The following is a 9,834-nucleotide window of genomic DNA, read 5'->3' as shown; positions in this document are numbered from 1 at the left end:
TCACAAATTATCCAACAAATTTATAATGGTGTTTTATTTTCTCATCAAACAGATATCAACCCAATTTGGATTACAACAGATGATTGTGTTTGAGGGGATCTCATAGATTCATTTTCATTCTTAACTTCATTCTTTACTAATATCTATCCTTTATGCTACTTCGGCTGCGACCTAAACTCCTTGACTGGGCTGGATAAAGAACAAATCATCTCAACAAACAATAAAACAAACAATAACCTCGAAACCTTAGCTTCACATCCTCTGCATATTGAGAGACACCGCCGCCATTCTCTTCAACTGTCACTTGGTCTTGACGAGTCGGTACTCTCCAAAGATGGCCGCCACCATGCTGCGAAGTGCAAGGGCGAACATGATGTACAGAGCCACCTCGGCCACCCCAGAGAGGAGCTCCAGACCTAGGAAGACCACTCTGTTCTCCACAGCCAGAGGGGGAGCGGGTGTGCCTGTGGTCACGGACGGACTAACTGTAGCTATGGTAACCGAGTAAGGAAGAACACAATGGTTAAATAAAGTTAAATGGTATTCGTCTTTGTAAATTGTAATGATTTAATGATGTTTTATTATATTATTTCTGACATTTGAGGGACTGGAGTTTTCTACGTGAATGGTTATTCTTAAACTCAACCACATTGCAAGTTACTCTCAAGGTCATTTCATTCCTGCAATTCCGTCAGGCGTACCTTCGGGTTGAGGGTTCAAGCACTCGTGGGGCCCGAGGGCTGGGTCGGGGAAGCCGTTACAGGTTATGATGGAGGTGTAGCGGGCAGCCGAAGCCTTGGGGATGCGAGCGAGCGTGTAGTCGCTGCGGTTCACGTAGAACAGCCTTGATCCACTCAAAGTTATCCATCAGGGACCACGCGGTGTAGACCCTCACATCCGCCCCGTCCAGAACACGAGCTGGGAGACAACGGGAGTATCCATCACCTTGGCCATATGCCCGGTACCGTTTACATTGAGTCCTTTGGCAGACATTTCTACACTAGTCGACTTACAAGTTACCAATAAACTCTACAGTATTCAGTGTAGCCGTTGGAATTCAAAAATAAAGGTTAGTAGTTATTTTTGTTAGTGGAAGTGCAAAGAGTTAGATTTTATAAATCCATATTCTAAGTGCTTTCTAAATTACACAACAATTTCTAAATTTCAACAATTCCACAACATAGTTAGAGCGCATAAAAGGGCCTAGATAATCACAAATTAGATTGGTGGAATGAATACATCAAACATTTCCATGGAACTTTATCGACCATTTTTATGCTAACTTTATTGTAAAATTAAACCAATCGTTTCAATATAATCTAAGTTATTATCTTAATTAAATAAAAAATTGTAATCCAGATTATTTTCAAATAATGTTCTCCTGTGAGCTGTACCTTTCATGGCCTGGTTGATGTAGGTCTCGTAGTAGTGAGACCTGTGGACATCGTTCTGGTCCACCGTGCCTCGCTCCGAGATCCCGTTCTCCGTCACGTAGACCGGAGGGTTTCCGTACTCCTCCTTGAGGAGTACGACTCGATCCAGCTCCGATCCTGGATGCTCCCGGCACCTCTGCACGGTCAGATCGGTTGAGGATTGGATGAGTGTGTCAGTGTAATATGGGATGAGTATGGGATTGTTATGTATCAGATGATGAGTTATAGTGGTATAATAACTGCATCAGATTCGTATTATGCGTTGATTATGAGTTAAGAATGAAATTGCTCTGTGTTGGATTGTAATAATTTACTCACTCCCTCACTTCTGCGATGAGAAACAGACATTGGGAGGAATGGGGTATAATCAACCAGGCTAGGTTTTACCGCACAATAGCAATTTGGATCTTAAACAGCGTTTCATCATTTTGAATTATCTCACCTGTCACCATCATAATCCTGTTGGTCTCCAAATTCTTTGGGATACCCCAGGACCGTGGTGTAGTGGTTGAAACCAAAGTAGTCATGAGTGCCTTTGACTCTCTCAATTTCTTCTTGAGTGAATTCAGGAAGCCTTTTAGAGGCTGTGTTGGTATATCAGTCATACGTACCAACATGATTCTTGCTTATATGTGTCTTACAATGTTTGGATGTTTTTTTGATTACATAATTATGGACTGGACCCAGCTTTGAAACTGAAAAACACATGATACAATAAAAGCTAATCTAATCTTTGTGATAGTAACTAATCAGGTAACGAATCATGACAATCATTTATTTGATTGTGGTAAACCAGCTGCAAGGCTTCTATCTCGGATAATAGTTGTCATCACATCCTTGTAATCTCCATTGAAAATTGGGTGGGCAAACCATCCCATGGAGAACTACGGCATGAAAACATTTCAGTTACAAATGGCACTAAACAGTACTGGGAAGAGGCCATGAATAACTTACTTACTAATTAAAAAGCATAATGCACCAAAGGCCTATTTCATATGAATTCTTTGATCATCTGTGAACTTTTGGTGCACATTATGCAAATGACCTCCTCTCATGTAATGATTAACCCATCAAACACTACATCTCTTACCGATCATTTTATTTTTCATAATAACGGATAATATTTGACAGGATAGCCTAGCAGGCTTTTAGGGTCTTTGACACACCTGCAGGATCCGCAGGGCAGCATCCATGTCCTCCTGCTTGTGAGGGTTACGTGGCTCCATCCAGTCAGAGTTGATGGTGATGGAGATGACTTATCATTGTAGAGGTGGCAGGCCTCAGGGTGGGCCTTGATCAGGTGGTGACCAGCAAGTAAGTACTGCTAACCCACGAATCCTACCACACGTGGTGAATGGTGTGTATATAGCTTATACATTTATGGTAGATACAATGGATGGCTTTTCTACTTTATAACATGTAACATTTTGCTATTATCTGAATTGAGTCAAGCATGTGCTATGCTCTTGTTATATGTCATATAGAATAGCTGAGCGTCTAACAATGGCGTAAACAGAACATATGAATAAAGAAACATTGTAAGAAGAATGACAACCTTTGGTTTAAAAGGGCAGTAGGTAAGATTGGAGAGTTGTAAAGAGAGAGAGCACAATAAGTTCCCCCTCCACCACTGAAATGTTGCATTTCACAGGCAATATGGATTCCTAATCACCAATGACGGAAAAGATGCTGATTGGTTTAGAAATTCAGCCAGGAACGGTCTGAAAGCTAAATTGGCTCCTACGGAGGTGGGCGTAGTCAGCTTGGCACGTGTATATTCTCAATGCACATTTCACTCACTAATAGCTGACGGATGGCCACGCATTTTCTAACAAATTACATAAAAATGATAAATATAACCTACAGCTCCTTTAACTGCGGTTTTTGGAATTTATGTAATGAAGAGTATGTTTTACCTGGGGCAAAGTTACCGTATCTGTAGCCAAGATTTGCCACAATGTAAGGCTTGTTGAGGGTGATCCAGAACTTCACTCTGTCACCCAGTCTGTTGAAAATCACGTCAGCGTAATTCCTGAATCTCTCCAGGATGGTTTCATTCTCCCAGCCACCAACATTCTGGAGGTTCAGTGGTAGGTCCCAGTGGTAAAGGGTGACCTGGAGTGTATACAGAAGAGAAGGGAAGCAGAAAGAGTTAACCGTTGTCAGTAAATATAGACATATATACATGGATACTACTGCTGCACTACTGCTTATTTGCTTACAGGCCGGTCTTTGCCCCTCCAATATGGCGGCGATGTTGAGGTATAATCTAAAGGCCAATATATCCATGTCTATGGGTCTCTAATCAAATATGTTTCATACAGAGGAAGGCCCAGTCAACCACAACAGATTGACTGGGCATATCACTCACTAATACAGCATTTCACTCACTAATAGCAGACAGATTGCTATGACATTTCTAACAAATAACATTCAAATTGTAGCTCTTTAATCTTACCTACATCAAATCAAAAATAAAGACAACTGTGACTTGATTCCATGAGAATATCAAATGAGAAATAACAAACCTACCTGAGGCCTGATCTGAGCAGCTTCCAAGGCATCCAGTAATCTACTGTAGTAGTTTAGTCCGGCCTCGTTGATGTGTTTGTTGGTGCCATCAGGGAGCACTCTGGTCCAGGAAACCAAACCTTCAACTTCTTCAGGACCTCGATGTCCTTGTCGATCTTGTTGTAACTGTCACAAGCTCTGTCTCTATTGTCATCGTTGCTCACTCTCATAGGAGTGTGGGTGAACTTGTTCCAGATACTCAGACCCTTTCCCTCAGCTCTCCAATTCCATTCAATCTGCCGCAAGAAACAAAAAAACGGTTAGTAGGAAACCTAGCTAGCTTGCTAGTTAGAAAGCAGGGACAGAGGTTATTAGGCAACTGGCTTGTCAGGTAGTTGGATGGTAGGTAGGTAGGTCCTCTATGTCTATCATGTTCTAGTGTTTTGTTAGTTTTAGGTTTTAGGTACCTGGTAGGAAGAACACGTACTCCATCAAATCCTTCAGGAAAATATCCATAAAGTGGTTTCTCATCATCTGGTAGTGGGAAGCCATTGTCCTTTATGATTTGAAAGTTGTACTGAGCTGAGCGTTTTGGGTTCCTTGGTTGGTTTGGGTTCAGGAAGCCAACATGATGGAGTCCAAATCCTACTTTGTACCCATTGAGCCACTCGAAGGAATCCATTAGGGATGCTGCTACATATCCTTAACACCGTCCAAGCTCTGTGCTGTAGAAAACAATAAAGAATGCTGATAAAAAATGCTGCTGCTCTTTACCCTTTTAAGATACTCTTTATATCGTTAGACATAATCGACATACCTTATGTATATTTCAAAGATAATGTTCTACATATTATGTGTATATTACATTACAACACATAATGATAGATTTGAAAGAATCAGACATGCTACAAAAGTGAAAAAGAATACAAAAGAAATGTCACTGCACCTTTCAGAACCTCATCGAGGTATGTTTTGCAGTAGAATACCGTATTATCAATGGTGGACTTGGTGTCAGTAGCTACTCCATTGTCTGTAATGTAAATCTCTGGGTCTCCATACTCCTCCTTGATCCAGGTAAGGAGTCTTCTGAGTCCCCATGCAACAGCTCTCTGTTTACTGATCGCAGTGCTTGGGGAATCACTGTCCTCTTCCTCATCTATATCTCGATCAAATTCATTGGACGGAGGACTGAGCTTGGTGCACTATCTTGGTAGTGTGGTGGTTTATACTGAAGACATCCGCAGTGCCCCTGATGTAAGCCTTTTCTTCTTCAGTAAACGAAGGAAGTCTGGACACTGAAAGACCTTGAAGTTCACTCTTGTTTCCAATTTGCCATTTCATTGAGTCAGGGTAATCACCGTTTTTGAAAATAGGGTGTGCAAACCAGCCAAGTTGGAACTGGAGAGCACGATCTGCAGCCATCAATTCCCGTGGGACCAAGACATCTTTGGGTTTAATCCAACCAGCATTGAGGGCTATAGATACCAGACCACCCTGGGATTTTCAATACTTGTCATCATATGTGTGATAGGCTTTAGCATGTGCTTTTAAAAGGTGGTGCGCGACTCTGTATGGTGCATCGCCTGGATTTTTAACATTTGGTGGGACCTGCCCAAGTCCATATCCTGACCATGCAATTGTATGAGGCTGGTTGAAGGTCATCCAGAACTTCACTATGTCTCCAAATGTGGCAAAGCAGAAGTCACAGAAGTCATTGTAGGTTTCAATCATACTAACATTGTCCCAAACATTTATGTTCTGCAAAGCTTGGGAGAGGTCCCAGTGGAAGATTGTTACCATAGGTGTGATGTTGTGTGCTACAAGGCCATTGATGAGTCTGTTGTAGTAGTCTACACCCTTCTGGTTCAGGGAGGCACGGTGTCCATTGGGAAAAATCCTGGACCAGGATAAAGAGAACCTGCAGGACTTCACTTTAAGAGCTCTGAGCAAGTAAAGGTCTTCTTCCAGGCTGTGATAGCTGTGACAGCCTAAATTCCCATTAGCCTTACCTGGAATATTGCCTGGTGTCTGGGAGAGGGTGTCCCAAACACTGGGCCCCTTCCCATCAGCATTCCAGCCACCTTTAACCTGATAGGCGGGGATCCTACTCCCCAGTGGAATCCTTGGGAGAAGATTCCATAGGGGTAGAGTATGCGCTGGAATATGGTTTGGCTTGAAAAGTTCCTCCATACAACCCTAGCTTTGGATGGGACTTTAGATGTGGAGCGAGAAGGTAACTTATGGCTGTCGTATTTTTTCAAGGCATGTGTCTTAGAGCGTTGTGTTTCTGAACCGAAGCCATTGTCCTCAATAAGTTTTGAGTAAAAATAGGCAGACTGCTTTGGTGTCCTGGGTCCGTCTGGCAGGTCAAAGTTGACATGGTGCAGTCCAAAACGTTCACTGTAGCCTTGTGGTCCCTCAAAGCCATCCATGAGAGACTGAACGGTAAAACGCTGTATATTCAGCCTATCAATATGGATAGCTGTATGAAAAAAACATGATTACCTTGTGTATTAACAACATAACTTTAGAATCCCCATTTCATTTTTATTCAGCAACATACCTTTCAATGCCTCATTGACATAACTCCTAATATAATCTAGTTGACTGGTGTCACTGAGTGTGTCCCCAATGTACTCAGCAGGCATTTTATTTCCAGTAATGTAGATAGGCACCTTGCTGACATCTAGGTACTCAGCTGAGATAAAATGTACAGTCTCCTAAGGCCCCATGGTGCAGAGTAGATCCAGTCAGATGCTGTAGAGGACCATGAAGGGTTTTCATGGGCCTGAAAGTCCCCAACCCCCCGAGGGTCCGACGTGCAGCCACCAACAGTCAAATGTTGTTGACTAAACGGGAGGTATAATATAAGATTTAGAAAACATTGTTTTAATTGTGATAACCAATATTACCTTGTAGGAGGCAACCACGTAGTGCTTAATCCCAGGGGGATGCTCACCGGTTCCATACCCAGCATGGCTCACCACCCAGGGGCTACTGAACGTGTTCCAGACCTTCACTCTGTCTCCAAACCTGGAGAAGCAGAAGTCTGCATATTCCCTGAAGGCTTCCACGATGGAAGCGTTGGTCCATCCAACCTAGTCCTGGAGGGCCTGTGGCAGGTCCCCGGGGTGTAGGGTGACAACAGGCTGTATGCCAGATTCAATCAGAGCATTGATCAACTTGTCATAGTAAAGAGCTCCTTTCTCAAATTGGCTCCCATGGTGGCCATGAGGGAACAGACGGGCCCAGGAGATGGAAAACTGGTAGGTGTTGACATGGAGATCTTGTTATCATGTCCAAAGCGATCCCAAATGGTCTCTCCTTTCCCTTCTTCTGACCAGCCCCCTTCTACCTTGAAGGACTCGCTGGAGGTGGCCCATTGGAAGCCATCAGGGAAAGATTCATTAAGGAAGGTGTTCTGTTCAAATGAATTCATCAATGATAGTGTAGACCAAACTGTGTGGTAGGTTGAAGATTTTGGCGATGTTTTTTGGTAGGTTTTTACCATCGTCATTTGTCAAATCTATTTTTGCACTTGAGAGGCTAACAAAGAGAAAACAGTGTTATGATAGTACAACTATATTAGCAAGAAAGGAAATACTAAAACAGCACTGAATATTTTACTTATTATTCCCTGAACCATTTTCTGTTTGCAGGCTTTTACCTTGTAGATGTTAATTCATAGGATTTCAATATTTGAAATAGGTCGACCACATCCAAACCAAGAACGTTGAGATCATTACTTCTAAGAGCTGCAATAACGACAGGCTTAGCGTTAGAAAAGTCTATAATAATTTATCAGATTCGTAATCAAAAGATACCACCTAGATGCCTCAGATTATCAAGGGTCAACAAGTAATATAATGACAGATAAAAGGTTGATTGTTGTAATAAAGATCCTACACCTTCTATGACCTTTGTGAGGGACAACCACTCATCAGGTCTATAGTTAACGATGTCCACCTCATAAAAGAGCACTGGTTGTAGTACACTGATATTCTTTTGAGTTTGTAAATGTCGTCCATGAATCATCATGTTCAATTCTTTAAGTGAGAAATATATTTGAGATATTTGTTAGGATTACAAAAGTGTGTATTTTATGTAATATAAAAGATACAGAATTACTTTTACTAGTTGCAGCTCCTTTGCAAAGTTTTTACTGGTGGTACAGTCATATTGGATTCCAATTGCCAGGAAATCTTTTCTTATTGATGGTTATTACAGCAGTAAACCCACATAGAATAAAGGAATGTTCTTTAATATCAAGCAATTTATTGAACACAATATTGATATGGGGTATTATCCTACCATTAAAAGACCATGACTTTGGTTGATGCTTGAGACAGTCCTTGCTTTGAAAACAATAGATACTCTTCCATCTGAAACAAACCAAATATATGCTACATAAATGTTTCTCCTTACAACCATCACCAAAGGCAAGCAACAATATTATGTCAGATAATATTACTACCGCATGATATAAACTCCACTTAGTTTCAGGTGTTAAATACATAACTGGTTTTCTATTTTTGACAAAATAATATATTTATGGTTTTAGTGTTCGTCTTAAAACATGCAGTGGCTTCTGGATAGGGATCGACCATATTTTTTCGGGCCGATACTGATACCGATTTTCTTACATCAGCCTTAGCCGATAACCGATACGCCAATACCGATTTTCTTGAGCCGATATTTGGAGACAATAATGCCCTGGAAATCCAGAGTTCTCGCGAGAGCACAATTTGAATTTGCTCAGCGACTCACTCTGGGAACGAGCAATATACTCGTGTATATTCTGGGCCTCCCCTGGCGCAGAACATTAATCAATCACATCGATGTGTCAATATAGGCGGGCTAAAAGCATTGCTGTTTTACCGATACGGCAAGAGTCTTATCTATTGGTTAGCTCCACTGGTCTGGATACGTCACCCCTTGTATTCTTCTGATTGGTCATAGTGTTATCCAATGTGTGTTATCCAGTAATATTTAAAAATGCATGCTTGGTGCCGCCCCTTGAGTTCGGCCATTTTCATTACTCGTTGCCAGACCCTACATCTTTCTAGATGTAGAATATCGGCCGATAATATCGGCCGATATTTGATCACTACTTCTCGATCACTACTTCTGGATGTTAAAAATTAAGGCATTATTCATCAAAGGTAAGTTGAACATGTTTCTTTTTGTCTAGTTTTAAACAGAAATAATCATTATTAGGAGAAAATTGAATTTGTAAATCTCATATGAATCCTACACCCTTGCCAGGAAACAGCTGGTGATAACGTTGCTGGACACTGGCGTGAACACGGAGTGTATTCGGGAGTTCGACACTCTTCAGCTCATCCAGGCGATTCAGTGTCACCCAGGAGCGCACCAGCTCTCCAAACTCCAGGAAGGCAAACTCTGCATACTGTTGAAACATCTGCCCCAGCTCAGGGCTCTCCCAGCCCCCGTACCTCCTTCTCAGCTCTTCAGGTACAGTAGAAACATGAAGGATAACCAGGGGTTGGAGACCTACCTCCACCAGCTGGTTCAACAAGGCCTTGTAGCATCTGACTACAGCTGGCTGGGGCTGGCTTGGGAGTCCGTTGGGCAGGAGCTGAGCCCAGGACAAGGGCACCTTGAAGTGGGTTACCCCCTTACCTTGGAGGTGCTCAAAGTAGCCTCTGGATCCTGCCTGTATGGATTGAGTACAGCCAAAGGCTGTCCCTGTTGATCCCTGTAGTAGATTATGCCATTGTTCTACATCTTGCTTGGTCAGGGGACCAGCCAGAAGCATGGCTGTCTGTGGTCCATTGTTCTTTTGACAGGTATGACCACCAACACACAGGAGGTAAAGAAAGAGAGCCTTCCAGTGAGAAGACATGTTGACCTGCTCTCACTCACGTAA

General features: G+C 42.3%; 1 pseudogene across 1 annotated transcript; it reads right to left on the bottom strand.

Moving 5' to 3' along the window:
- Window positions 1–300: 300 nt before the first annotated feature.
- LOC307073836 (lactase/phlorizin hydrolase-like) lies at window positions 301–7,383 on the bottom strand (annotated as a pseudogene). The gene is made up of 12 exons: window positions 6,828–7,383; window positions 6,508–6,793; window positions 4,891–6,426; window positions 4,412–4,669; window positions 3,966–4,240; window positions 3,310–3,548; window positions 2,600–2,754; window positions 2,221–2,317; window positions 1,876–2,017; window positions 1,395–1,569; window positions 702–918; window positions 301–491 (listed from the first exon to the last, which is right to left on the bottom strand). The product of its transcript is annotated as a lactase/phlorizin hydrolase-like (transcript).
- Between the last annotated feature and the right edge of the window lie 2,451 nt (window positions 7,384–9,834).

The sequence above is a fragment of the Pollachius pollachius genome (assembly GCF_949987615.1).
Source record: "Pollachius pollachius genome assembly, chromosome: 3".
Taxonomy (NCBI): domain Eukaryota; kingdom Metazoa; phylum Chordata; class Actinopteri; order Gadiformes; family Gadidae; genus Pollachius; species Pollachius pollachius.
Note: the sequence above shows the minus strand (reverse complement) of the source record. Positions and strands in the feature narration are given on the sequence as shown.